The sequence below is a fragment of the Eriocheir sinensis genome, chromosome 10 (assembly GCF_024679095.1).
Source record: "Eriocheir sinensis breed Jianghai 21 chromosome 10, ASM2467909v1, whole genome shotgun sequence".
Classification (NCBI taxonomy): Eukaryota; Metazoa; Arthropoda; class Malacostraca; order Decapoda; family Varunidae; genus Eriocheir; species Eriocheir sinensis.
The window spans coordinates 15,766,209-15,780,084 of record NC_066518.1 but is presented as its reverse complement, the minus strand read 5'-3'; the positions used below and the strand labels follow the sequence as shown (position 1 = coordinate 15,780,084).

Sequence of the window (13,876 nt, the reverse complement as noted above, 5' to 3'; positions counted from 1 at the left end):
TATAGGAATCTGTTCGTCTTTCCTCAAACACTCGTCTATTCAATCAGAAGGCTGCGAGAGGTATAGGGGGAGAAGTATAATAACTAAAGGCATCTGTTCATTTTTTCTCAAACACTCGTCTACTGTATCATAAGACCGCAGGGATGAATGAGGGGCATAAGTGTAGGCATCAGTCATTATACACAATTTGATCTCACGGGGTTTTAAAGAACATGATGTAAACAGTCCAGTCTATTCAATACTTTATGATATTTTCTCATAATAGATCGAACCAAATTCTTGACTTATCATGTACTCGTATGGACAAAAATATAATAACGTTTGAATTTCGTCATTTTACACGATTATGTCTCTGTCGTTATTTGGAATAACTCGACGTAAAAAAAATCCGATTCATAAAGTGATCGGAAAATGGCTAACGTGACACCGATTTTTAAGAAAGTTAACAAAAAAGTACCGGGTAATTACAGGCCCATTAGTCTAACTTCAGTATAGTGGGTAAGTTACTCGAGAGCATAGTTAGAGACAAAATTGTGAGTTACCTTAAAAGCCACTCATTAATTAGGGATTCACAACATGGCTTCCGTAACAAGAGACCCTGTTCTCCACATTAAATCGAACCAAACCCTTGACTAACCACGTATTCCTTTCGACAAAAAAAAAAAAAGTTAAAATACCCCATAATTCCTCCCCTACGCAGCCTCTTCAGGGACCCCAGTACTCCCAGACAAGGAGGAGAAACATCCGAGTCACGTTTGTTGACTCACCCACCTACGCTCTCTCTCTTATCCCCCAAGACTTCCCCAGCACTCAAGAGGCTGGCTGCACGTGGCGGAAGCAGGTTCAACAGCGTCAACAGCTCCCGGTCAAGCCTCATTATCAGGTGTGGGCCAATAGCTGGTCGATGATAAGGATAAGGCGAGGAGCTTGGAGAGGCCATTTCCTGCCCCGCTTGAGTGACTGGTAAAATCGCTGTCGCTATATATGCTGCAACAGTCCTCCTCGGCAGTCAGTCACGAACTTCCTTCTGCCTGGAGCGGACGCAGAGAACCAGTGTGACAAGCATTCGCGTGGGTCTTCTCGCTGCCTGAACTGATCGTGGCATACTCCAAAAGGTAAAACTAATGACGTGTATAACTAGCGTCTTCAGTGTGTGCATGGTGTGACGTGGTTGGGTGTCATGTACGGTGTGGTGTGACCTGGTGTGTTATGTGGTGTGGCTGGGTTTGATTTGCCTACCTCCCACAGTTCTGCAGAAGAGGAGGAGGAGGTTGGGGATGGAGTCGGATTTGCAGTCGGAGTCGCAACCATAAAACGCATAATTAGTGCTTTTTGTGTAACCATGTAATGTGATTATAGTTGTGGTACATAATTATAGCTCCATATTACTTAATGCACTCTAGAGGGTTAACCTTTCATTAGCTTGTTTATCAATGAGCCTATTTCTATATCTGTGTAGCTCCGTAATTCCAACATCCCTGTCTATACATTTTATTTGCTATGGTCCTCAAGTTTAGTCTTTCAGTGTTATTTTAAGGAGCCTCAATTTCACACAGTAACTTAAATTATGTGGCTGTGTATTGGAATTTATTATATCTTTAGAAAATTAGACAATGTTTATATGTTTTACGAGCCTATAAGTAACGTAATAGGAGTAACTAACAACATTACCGCTATTTTTCAATATCTTGTTATACTGCTAAAGGTTAACTATTTCATATTCTTGCAGTCGAGCTTTTCATTATCATTTATTTCCCTTCCTCTCTTAATCTATCTTCCATTAACCTTATTTATTCACTGATCTCTGTATTTCCTCCAGGAACGACCCCAACGCCAGCATGACCCGCCCCGAATACTTCCTCCTGGCCACGGCGCTCCTCTAGTAAGTGATGTTTCCTTTCTTTACAGATATAACACTGCCACTTATACAAGAGTTCGGAAATATCTACAATGTTACCGTTTTTTTCCATAATTCTAACAGTAGTTATAGTCAATCTATTTGAAACTGGCGGACGGCTGGGGGGTCAGCTAAGCCCCGCACCTTGCCACACACTCTCAACACTTCTCGCTTCCTCTCATATGTCAGCTATTTACTACCTTTAAATGAATTTAATTAAATAATTGGATAATCCAATAAGGTCATATAGTGTTAAGATTATTTCGTTTTTAGGATAATAACAAATATTTTGTGTAAATACACCTGACAACGTTGTATTCCAACGTTGTCAAGTGTCCTTGTATTTATACAAAATATTTGTTATTATCCTAAAAACGAAACAATCTGAATACTATATGACCTTGTTCGATTATTCAATTATTTAATTAAATTTATTTAGAGGTAGTAAATAGCTGACATAATTATGAGAGGAAGAGGGAGGTGTTGAGAGTGTGTGGCAAGGTGTGGGGCGGTGCTGACCTTTGCTGACCCCCCAGCCGCCACCTCCCGCCCGCCAGATTCTCGTAGAAATACTATAGTTGGCAGTTTCGTAGCAGTAGAAGTAGTAGTGGTAGGTTTTTTCTTTTTTTACGTGTACGCCTATAGCGCCGGTAGGTTTTTCTTGAGTGGCCTAGATGGTAGTTGGCCCCAGCCCGTCATGGCGCAAGCAAGCGTTAATAGTGCCGCCATCTTCTCTCGGCTCATGCTGCCCCCCGGAACTCGTTCTTGATTCACTTGGAAGGTTTCCTCTAGAGTTCGGGTTGATGGGTGGTCTTCAGTACAGCATGTGGGTAGTTTTAAGCCACTCGGCGGTGACTGAAAAATCCGAGGAGGTAGCGTGAGGATTCGAACCCGCGTCGTCCTTCACGCGGTGAATGTGGGCCCAGCACGCTACCAGTCAGCCACCGCCTACTACCTACTAGTAGTTATAGTAGTATATAGTAGTAGTAGTAGTAGTAGTAGTAGTAGTAGTAGTAGTAGTAGTAGTATCAGCAGTAGTAGCAGTAATAGAGTAAAACCCAGTAACAGCAGCAGCATAGGTTCTGATAAGACAGTAACTAGTAACCACCAGTATAGGCTACTATGAACTTCCTCTAAACTCGCCCCCCTCCCCAGCCTGTGCCTCTGCCTGCCGCCCGCCGCCTCGAAGCCCGCCCTGCTGAAGCCTGAGGGCAGCTACTCCAGGCGCACTGAGGAAGGCATCAGAGTTGTGAATGACCTACTCAACCAGTTCCTCCAGCAGGTATAGCAACACGCAGCCCCGTTCAGAGCATGCATACTCCTGAAACCCTAACTTGAGACTTTGGTGGCCACTATGGTAGAAAATAATAGTAGTAGTTACCTGTTACCGTATTAGCAAGCACCTGTTTCTCCATGAGGTGTAGTAACACGCGGTGTCGTTCAGAGCATTTACACTACTGGAACCCTAACTTTAGACTTTGATGGTCACTATGGTAGGAGATAATAGTATTAGTTAGCTGTTACCATATTAGCAAGCACCAGTTTGTCCATGAGGTAAAGTAACACGCAGCGTCGTTCAGAGCATGTACATTACTGTAACCCTAACTTGAGACTTGGATGGTGACTGTGGTGAGGAATGATAAGTGTTTGCATATTATCACATTGCCAATCACCAGTTTCTGCATCAGGTATAGTAACACACAGTTCCATTCACTACATTCCACTACACTGCTGAAACTCTAACTTCATACTTTCCTGATCACTATGGTAATAAAATAAGAATAACATATGATAAGAAATGATGGAAGAATCCGGTGCACCACCCAAGAACACATAGCTCTCAAAAACGATTTATTATGCTCTGAAGGAACACACCAAAGACTCTCTATATAAGCTCTTTATGTAAGACTCTCTATATAAGAGTCTATCTATATAAGCTGGTAACATTTTCTTCCTATATATAAATACTGAGATGTCAAATCATTGCCACATTTAATTTTCTGATCCTGCCTGGACTGCCTAAAGCTAAGGAGGATAAAGGTGGAGGAGGAAAAACTTGTCACTTTATTCCACATGCTATTGGCTCAGCACGCAGATGACTTCACTCCCCTGTCCCTAACCTTCGTGAGAGTATGGAGGTCCGCATTTCCCTTCACCTGTATCTTAAACCCCTCTTGTTGCAGGTTGCTGAACTTGCTGGCAAGAACCCAACTTCGCTGAGCGCTGAAAGTACTGAAAATACTGAAAATGAGCATGTGATGGAACTGCTGCCCCCCAAACCATCCCACATCTCCCCTGTGAAGCCAGACCAGGCGAAGGGTCCATCAGAGAGCGCTCCTCAGGGTCAAGACACACAGCCTGCCAAAGGACTAGTCAACAGCGGATTCATAGTGTTCCCCTCAGACTAGGGACAAAGGATTCAAGAGGGAGAGCTGAATATATTAGTTTTGATCTGATTATGATAAGGTAAATGAAGGTTCACGTTCTATATTCATATGTAATAGTAGTAGTAGCAGTAGTAGTAGCAGTAATTGTAGAAGAATAGGAATCACTTTAGGTTCAAGGAGGAGATGACTAGACATAACTCGCCTGGTAATATGGTAGTGGATTAATGGAACAAAATAAACAAATGGTGCAAATACGATTAAAGTATTTATATGGAGGTTAGGTAGATTTATTAATGGAGAAGACAGATGGCAAATGGCAAGGTGTCAGGACTTGTCTCGTGTATGCTGACTGGATTTTTTTGTGGTTTCCGTGAAGTGAAAGTTACGCCAGACCTTGTGTACGCTGTTTCGACTTTCGTGGCCCCCCTGGTAGGAGTGTTACTTCATATCTCGTGTACACTGACTGGGTTTATGTGGTCCCATTGGTGTGAGTGTTATACCATACCTTTACGATGTCACATCTCCCAAAACAAACACTTACTTACCTCATCTCTCTTTTTTCATTCCTCATGTGGTTTCTTTGATTTCCACTCATCCTGGTTTTTTTTTTCTATAGTAAAGGAGGCAGTTCAAGGAAAAAAAATAAGACAAAAAAGCCCACTAATCACTGCTCCTATAAAAAGAAGCATAGAGGAGTAGCCAAATGAAAGGTCAATTTCGGGAGGTGAGGTGTCTTGATACTCCTCTCTTGTTACTAATTAAGAACTAAATTGTGTAATAGAGCCAGAGTCAAGTGTGTAGCTGGGAAGCGAGGAGGAAAACATGGTAACCTATTGGCTCTCTTCTACAATCGTTCTTCCTGAAGCAATGGTAGATGGGAATCCTTACTGTACTAATGTATTGCTCTGTATTTGCTTTAAGTTTATTCCCAACACCCCATAAGGTCAGATACAGCACCCTTGGTTGTCCTGGAAATACAGATTAAGAAACACTGGGTTATGGCATGTGCTGATACCCTAGAGCAGTTGTTCCCAACCTATGATCCTCGGACCGGTGCCAGTCCGTGGCTTATGATTTGCTGGTTCGCCAAGTTGCTTTACTAGTGACTTTATATTTTGATGATGATTTAATATGCTTATATATGGATTTCTAATTCCATTTGTAAAACATGAGATATTACGATTTGATGTATTGATAGGCCTTGCAATAGGTACATGAATCTATCACCATGACAGCTAGTCTTTTCCATGTCTACTGTAGTACTAAATGCTGAAGTTAGTATATTTTTTTCTCTCATGGGGTCCAATTGAATAACTTAGCATTTATAATCACTTTACTTTGTATAATGTGAAACATTACATTACATGGTATTGTCCAGTGAAACCTATACTTGAGATGTTTCTGTATTGTCCCATTGAATTTTAAATTGCTAAAAAATTAAAATATGTATTTGGACTATATAAATGTCAGTGTATGCTTGGATCTTTGCCTATGGTACTGGTCCATAGATTTTTTTTCACTTGCTCGACTGGTCCGTGGCTTAGAAAAGGTTGGGAACCACTGCCCTAAAGTAATGTAAATGTGGCTGGCCGTGTCCGTAGACTTCACCGCGTCACCGCCTGGGTAACGCTCCGCCCGTACTGCAATGTTTGCCATGTAGGGGTTGGAATTTCGGTGGCAATGTGGGGATAATCTTACTTAAAAACCCTCTGCCGATGTCTCTACTGATGTTATATGTGGCAAGAGATATCCTGAGAGTTGAAATTGAGCGAAATGTAATTTTTTTTTGTGTGTGTAACAATTTATTGAGTAGACTCCAGAAAGATATTGTTTTGTTACTGAGTGCGAACATTTAGAGGACGAGTGCGGTGCTGCTACTACCATGCTACTACTACTACTACTACTACTACTACTACCACTACTATTACTACTACTGCTACCACTACTATGTATATATATATAACGAACTTCCTCCCCTCGCACCCATTTATTCCTCCCCGCTCCCTTGCTGTACATTTGACTATACTATTGTGTGGCAGATCATGGTGCCACAGAAGGAAATCAAGCAGTGTTGTAATTTTTTTCCATCGCTGCATCAAACAAAGGTAGGTATTTTGGTATTCCTGTGTGGTGTCAAGGAAGATATATAGATAAGCACTAAGTGTTCCTAGAATTATACAAAATTAATGGATTTAGGAAAGCAATCATCAGTTTAGTGTTGAAATTCACGAGGACAAAAGGGTTTCAACAGAGCGAGTGATATGGAGAGCATCATATTATTGTAATCTGGTATATTTTTTCATCTGTTATGCTTCTCATGCTCAATTTTGTCTTAGAATAAACATCTGCGTGGCAAGTTCCAGCTTACCATATCATCATCCCATTGTACTGATCGACTTCTGACCATAAACTATCGCTCTCACACAAATACCGCTATCCAGTCGAACTTATTGCTTTTAACACTTAATTTTCACCTTCTTCATTAGACTGGAAAGGATTAAAAGACGCTGTATACCAGATCATCATCACATTGTAAATATTGGCTTCTGACCATAAACTATCACTCTCACACAAATACCACTATCCAGTCGAACTTATTGCTTTAAACACTTATTTTTCACCTTCATTAGACTGGAAAGGATTAAAAGACGCTGTTTACCAGATCATCATCACATTGTATAGATCGGCTTCTGGACATAAGCTCTCGCACCCACACAAATACCGCCACCCAATCTAACTCCTTGTCAAACACTTATTTTTCACGTTCTTTATTAGACTGGAAGGGATTAAAAGACGCTGTATACCAGATCATAATCACATTGTATAGATCGATTTCTGACCATAAACTATCGCACCCACACAAATACCGCTTCCCAATCTAACTCCTCGTCAAGCACTTATTTTTCACGTTCTTTGTTAGACTGGAAGGGATTAAAACACCAGATCATAATACCAGATCATAATCACATTGTAAAAATCGATTTCTGATCATAAGCTATCGCACCCACACAAATACCGCCACCCAATCTAACTCCTTGTCAAGCACTTATTTTTCACGTTTTTTATTAGACTGGAAAGGATTAAAAGACGCTGTATACCAGATCATCATCACATTGTATAGATCGGCTTCTGGACATAAACTCTCGCACCCACACAAATACCGCCACCCAATCTAACTCCTTGTCAAACACTTATTTTTCACGTTCTTTATTAGACTGGAAGGGATTAAAAGACGCTGTATACCAGATCATAATCACATTGTATAGATCGATTTCTGACCATAAACTATCGCACCCACACAAATACCGCTTCCCAATCTAACTCCTTGTCAAACACTTTTTTTTCACACTCTTTAATAGATTGGAAGGGATTACAAGACGCTGTATACCAGATCATAATCACATTGTATAGATCGATTTGTAACCATAAACTATCGCACCCACACAAATACCGCCACCCAATCTAACTCCTTGTCAAGCATTTTTTTTCACACTCTTTAATAGATTGGAAGGGATTACAAGACGCTGTATACCAGATCATAATCACATTGTATAGATCGATTTGTAACCATAAACTATCGCACCCACACAAATACCGCCACCCAATCTAACTCCTTGTCAAGCATTTTTTTTCACACTCTTTAATAGATTGGAAGGGATTACAAGACGCTGTATACCAGATCATAATCACATTGTATAGATCGATTTGTAACCGTAAACTATCGCACCCACACAAATACCGCTTCCCAATCTAACTCCTTGTCAAGCACTTTTTTTCACACTCTTTAATAGATTGGAAGGGATTACAAGACGCTGTATACCAGATCATAATCACATTGTATAGATCGATTTGTAACCATAAACTATCGCACCCACACAAATACCGCCACCCAATCTAACTCCTTGTCAAGCATTTTTTTTCACACTCTTTAATAGATTGGAAGGGATTACAAGACGCTGTATACCAGATCATCATCACATTGTATAGATCGATTTGTAACCATAAACTCTCGCACCCACACAAATACTGCCACCCAATCTAACTCATTATCAAACACTTATATTTTGCGATCTTCATTAGCCTGGAAATGATAAATAGACACTCCTGCAGATATTTTGATGTTCACATATATCGCACAACACATCGTCATCCGCAAACTGGTTCTCATCCTATTCGCGTGTCTTGTCAACTGCTTTCATTTCTGGGAACGCCCGAGCACAAGCAGGCGACGTCAGGCATCAGGAAGGGGCGAGAAAGAGATGTTTACGCCAGTACTGTGTTGTTTCTAGTGTAAGAGCGAGTGCGTGTTGTCTGACTAATACCTGGTAGCCTTCTGACCGCTGGCAAGTAAACGAGAGATATGATACCGAGCTCTGTGGTGAAAATACGCAAAATAACCACCAAAAATAACTCTGGTAGGATACCTAAACACATGAAGCTTCATCACCGCACGTGCCTAGTTGAATACCTGGTTAACTAGTGAAAAGTGAGTGTTTGAGTAGTAATCGTGTCTAAGGAAGTGTATCTGCGTGTGGCGTGCGCGTGTATGTAGTACCTAATTTTCGTTCTTTAGAGATTTTAAACTTTATAGGGATTATTTGATTGACTAGTTGAATACCTGGTTAACTAGTGAAAAAGTGAGTGTTTGAGTGGTAATCGTGTCTAAGGAAGTGTATCTGCGTGTGGCGTGCGCGTGTGTGTAGTACCTAATCGGCGTTCCTTAGAGACTTTAAAACATGTAAGGATTCTTTAATATTTCTTTTAGTTAGCTGCGAAATGAAACTAGCTGACAACACAATCGAATGAGATGAGCACCGGTTTGTGTAGTCGATCGCTTGTTATCCTCTCGAAGCATTGAAGCAAGTAGTGAATGGACGAGTCACTCACCAAAACGTAACACTTGTACTATTGTCAGCTGTGTGCGTTTGTAATAATGGTAATGATTGTAATGGCGGTTCCTTCATCTGTGGCGAAAATAAATAGTACGTAATAATATGAAGTCCATCCACCAGCGTGACAAGCAAGAAACATAACAGTAGGAAGTTTAAAGGGGCTATTACACTGGGCAAATTTTCCGTGGATCTTCAGTCAAACCACGATTTCTTGTTTCTTGTTATTGCTGCTGATGATGATGGTGAGTAATACCGTCGTTCTTCGATGAAATCTAACGTAGCTTTGGAAGATCATGGACACGTCAGAAAACCACGGAAATATGAGAACCACGCCAACGGAAATCGTGGTTTGACTGAAGATCCACGGAAAATTTGCCCAGTGTAATAGCCCCTTAAGGTTGAGATGGTTAAGAGGGTGGATACGCGGGGAGGTTTATTCATCTATGGCGGAAAGAAATAATAATATTAGTAAGCCCACCATACAACATGACCACATTTTATAGGATCACTTCCATAGTATGACAGTCAAGTTCCCTGATAATAATAAGCACATCAACCAACATGACCACACTTTATAGCATTACTTCTGTAGTATGGCAGCTAAGTTCCCTGACCTCACGCCACGACTGAGGCGAAGTGCTCGGCCATGAACGGGAAGCTGCCCCACATGGCCTGTCCAGGGGCTTGAGGACCGTCCACTACCCTTTTGCGCGGCGTGGTGGGGCGAGCACAGGCTGAGTGGTATGTTGAAATAAAAACGGCAACATAACAAGCAAGGAGACATGAACTTAGACGCCAGAAAAAAAAGAAACTGAGGTTATTGTATGTACGCCCTAAGAAAGTTATACCAAGGAAGCCAAGACAGCTGCCAGCCACAGGACTCACGTGTAAAGGAAATCAAAAAACATGGTAGTCACGCAGCGGAATGAGTGAAGAATTGTTGCTACTGACACGAAATGGCTGACGACGGGCGGCGGTGGTGTAGGTGGTGGTGGCAGGTGTACATCTGACTCCATAATACAGGTACCTCTCTCTCCCTGTCTTTAGTAGTAGTAGTAGTAGTAGTATAGTCTGTTCACTTGATTCCTGGCGCCTAGGCAGATTGGTAAGCTTGCAGCTGATTGGCTGCTCCGCTCTCCCGCTAACACTCATGTCGGACCACATCTTGCATGCTCGAGTGAGACATGTTTCTTTATTATATGCCATAGCTCACCTCATATACGAGCAAGCCAGTTTTGGTTGACACCATCAGACTCAGCAGTGACTGTAGAATCAAGATGTATTGTAAAAACTCGACAAAACAAAAAAGAAAATGGTATTACGATGAGTTGAACTGTGAAGATGTTAAAAAAATGTTTATAACATGTTTTGACTATGCTCATTATTTTAAACAGTTGTTCATTGAGTGCAGAAATATATTATTACATGACGTAGGGAAATCTCTCATGAACACGATAGTGTGATCAGAATGCAGATAAAGCTCCACATATTGAAAACACAGGGTTGTTTATAGCAACATGTCACTCGCCCCAACCATCATGGCGCGCGCGACACTCATTTTTTTTTAACATCATCATACAGGGTGTCTCGAGCGCCGTGATGGTTGGGGCGAGTGAAATGTTGCTATAAATAACCCTGTGTTTTCAATACGTAGAGCTTTAACTGCATTCTGATCACACTATCGTGTTTACGATAAATTTTCCTACGTAATGTAATAATATATTTCTGCAGTCAATGAACAACTGTTGAAAATAATGAGCATAATCAAAACATGTTATAAACATTTTTTTAACATCTTAACAGTTCAACTCATCGTAATACCATTTTCTTTTTTGTTTTGTCGAGTTTTTACAATACATCTTGATTCTACAGTCACTGCTGAGTCTGATGGTGTCAACCAAAACTGGCTAGCTCGTGTATAAGTTGAGCTATGGCATATGATAAAGAAACATGTCTCACTCGAGCATGCAAGATGTGGTCCGACATGAGTGTTAGCGGGAGAGCGGAGCAGCCAATCAGTTGCAAGCTTACCAACCTGCCTAGGCGCCAGGAATCTAGCTTAAGTGAACAGACTATAGTAGCAGTAGTAGTAGTAGTCAACAACATCAACAGCAGCAGCAGAAGTGGTAATAGTATTGTCATCATCATTATTATATCATTATGGGTCATTGTCCATTCGAATTCGTGGCATGAGTGGCAGAGCAACACTATACATAGAGATGAATTTTATGTTTTGAGATTCCTCAGTTTGAAGTGACTCGTCAGCATATACTTTGACCATTGCAACTCTTACTAGGTCATTCTTACTAAAGAGTGTAAGCTGCTATGTCGACCCAGGCTGCCGCTGTCTCGTAGAAGGACATATTATTGTCATGAAAATATTTATGATGCGGAAAATTTCCTGGTAGTAAGCCAAGACGCGGAAGCTGTCTGCTTGTGATGCACCTTGCCACATGTACTAAATTGTATCGAGAGAGAGAGAGAGAGAGAGATTTACATAGATTTACATAGAAAATCAGACCACACAGACCCCATGGTCCAGACTTGGTGGTCTGTCCTTAAACCTAAGTGATTTTACATTAATCAGAAGACTCCAAAACGTTGCATTTCTACTCTAGTTGATATTAAGTTGAAGGAAGTGACGGTCGAGCTTATTTTTGAAGGAGTCAATCGTGTTACACTGGACCACTGACGGTGGAAGCTTATTCCATTCTCGCACTACAACGTTGGTGAAGAAAAATTTGGTGCAGTCTGAATTTACTTGTCTACATCTGAGTTTTACGCCATTGTTCCTCGTGCGCAAAGTGTCATCGATCATAAACAATGTTGATCTGTCTACATTCGTGAAACCATTAAGTATTTTAAAACATTCGATCAGTTTTCCTCGGAGGCGACGTTTCTCAAGAGAGAACATGTTAAGGGTAGAAAGCCTTTCTTCGTAGGATTTGTTGCGCAAGGAAGGGATCATTTTCGTTGCCCGACGCTGAACACCTTCTAATTTAGCAATATCCTTTGCATGGTGGGGAGACCAAAACTGTACCGCATATTCCAAGTGGGGTCTGACTAAACTGTTGTAGAGCAGGAGTATTACATCTTTATTCTTGAATACAAAGTTTCTTTTAATGAAGCCCAACATTCTGTTCGCTTTATTTGCTGCATCGATGCATTGCTGTGAGAATTTGAGGTTTGACGCGATTTTGACCCCCAAGTCTTTGACGCATTGAACGCTTTTGAGTTTAACGCCGCGCATTTCGTATTCGAACTTCTTATTCCTCGTTCCAACTTGAAGGACCTGGCACTTGTCTACGTTAAAGGGCATCTCCCATCTATCCGACCAAGCTGAAATTTTGTGCAAATCCTCTTGGAGGCTTTGCCTGTCTTCGTCAGTGAGAACCGAGTTGCCAATCTTTGTGTCGTCTGCAAATTTACTAATGCGGTTATTGAGTCCAACATCCACGTCGTTGATGTAAATAATGAAGAGCACTGGGCCAAGGACCGAGCCCTGAGGGACGCCACTAGTGACAGGCGCCCACTCTGAGTTAAATCCGTCGATCACTACTCTTTGTTGTCTGTTGCTCAACCAATTCGCGATCCATTGGTTTACTTGACCGTCAATACCTATTTGCTTTAATTTGTAAAGTAATTTATGATGCGGGACTTTATCAAACGCTTTCTGAAATCAAGATAGACTACGTCCAGTGATTTGGTTACGTCATAAACAGTGAAGAGGTCGTTATAAAGGTTAATAGGTTTGATAGGCAGGATTATTTGTTTCGGAAGCCATGTTGTGAGTCCCCAATCAAAGAGTGGCTTTCAAGGTAATTCACAATATTGTCTCAAATTATGCCCTCAAGTAGCTAACCTACAACCGAAGTTAGACTAATGGGCATGTAATTACCTGGTACGTTTTTGTCTCCTTTCTTGAAAATCGGTGTCACGTTAGCCTTTTTCCAATCTGAAGGGACGATGCCTTGTCGCAAGGACATATTGAATACGGTTGTGAGGGAGGAGAGTATTTCGCTCTTTGTTTCTTTCAGCAGAGTTGGATATACTTTGTCAGGTCCAGGACTTTTATTTGTTTTAAGTGAATGGAGAGCTTTAAGGACTTCATCGGTTGTTATTTCAAAATTAGGCAATGCATGCTCGAGATTTACAATAGTACTGGTGTTGGTGGTAGCGAGAGGAAGACTGTTAGTATTAAACACCGAGGAAAAGTAATTGTTTAAGAGGTTTGCAATGTGTTGGCTGTCAGTCACTAGTGCACCGTCGCTGTTTGTTAAAGGTCCAATACCACTTTTGATCGCCTTTCTGTTGTTTATGTAACTGAAGAAAGATTTCGGATTATTTTTACAGTTGGCTGCAATATTTTCTTCGTATCTACGCTTTGCCTGACCTACTAGTCTTTTTACTCGTCGCCTGGCATCATTATAAAGTCTAATGTTTTCGGGCGTGCTTTGTTCTTTCTTTAACCTGTAAAACAATTTTCTCTCATTGACTGATTGTTTAATTTCGCTATTAAACCACGGTGGGCTTTTATTAGTGTTAATTCGCTTCTCGCACAAGGGGACGAATGTGTTCTGCTGAGTGAGTAAGTGATTTTAAGGCTTAGCCAGGCTTCCTCTACGTTGCCGTCATCTGATAGTTGTATTTCTGTTAGTTTTGTCAGTTTCTACGAAGTTAGCTCTTTTGAAATTGGGCAC

At 41.2% G+C, this 13,876-nt stretch overlaps 1 protein-coding gene, 1 long non-coding RNA gene and 1 pseudogene across 4 annotated transcripts in view; 2 read left to right on the top strand and 1 right to left on the bottom strand.

The window, feature by feature from the left end:
- The window catches only part of LOC126996641 (uncharacterized), an 85,791-nt gene extending 80,958 nt beyond the window's left edge, over positions 1 to 4,833 (top strand). For 2 of the 3 annotated variants that reach the window (XM_050857330.1, XM_050857328.1), the window contains exons 7-10: positions 701 to 1,115; positions 1,820 to 1,882; positions 3,053 to 3,179; positions 4,081 to 4,833. The gene's annotated coding sequence lies outside the window, so the exon portion shown is untranslated. The remainder of the gene's footprint in view (positions 1 to 700; positions 1,116 to 1,819; positions 1,883 to 3,052; positions 3,180 to 4,080) is intronic. The other variant, XM_050857329.1, reaches the window with a different exon arrangement.
- A 1,230-nt stretch (positions 4,834 to 6,063) lies between these two features.
- On the bottom strand, positions 6,064 to 10,702 carry LOC126996642 (uncharacterized). The gene is made up of 2 exons (XR_007751320.1): positions 7,778 to 10,702; positions 6,064 to 7,489 (listed from the first exon to the last, which is right to left on the bottom strand). It is a non-coding gene; the product is annotated as an uncharacterized LOC126996642 (long non-coding RNA).
- LOC126996708 (small nucleolar RNA U3) lies at positions 9,738 to 9,919 on the top strand (annotated as a pseudogene).
- Positions 10,703 to 13,876: the final 3,174 nt, after the last annotated feature.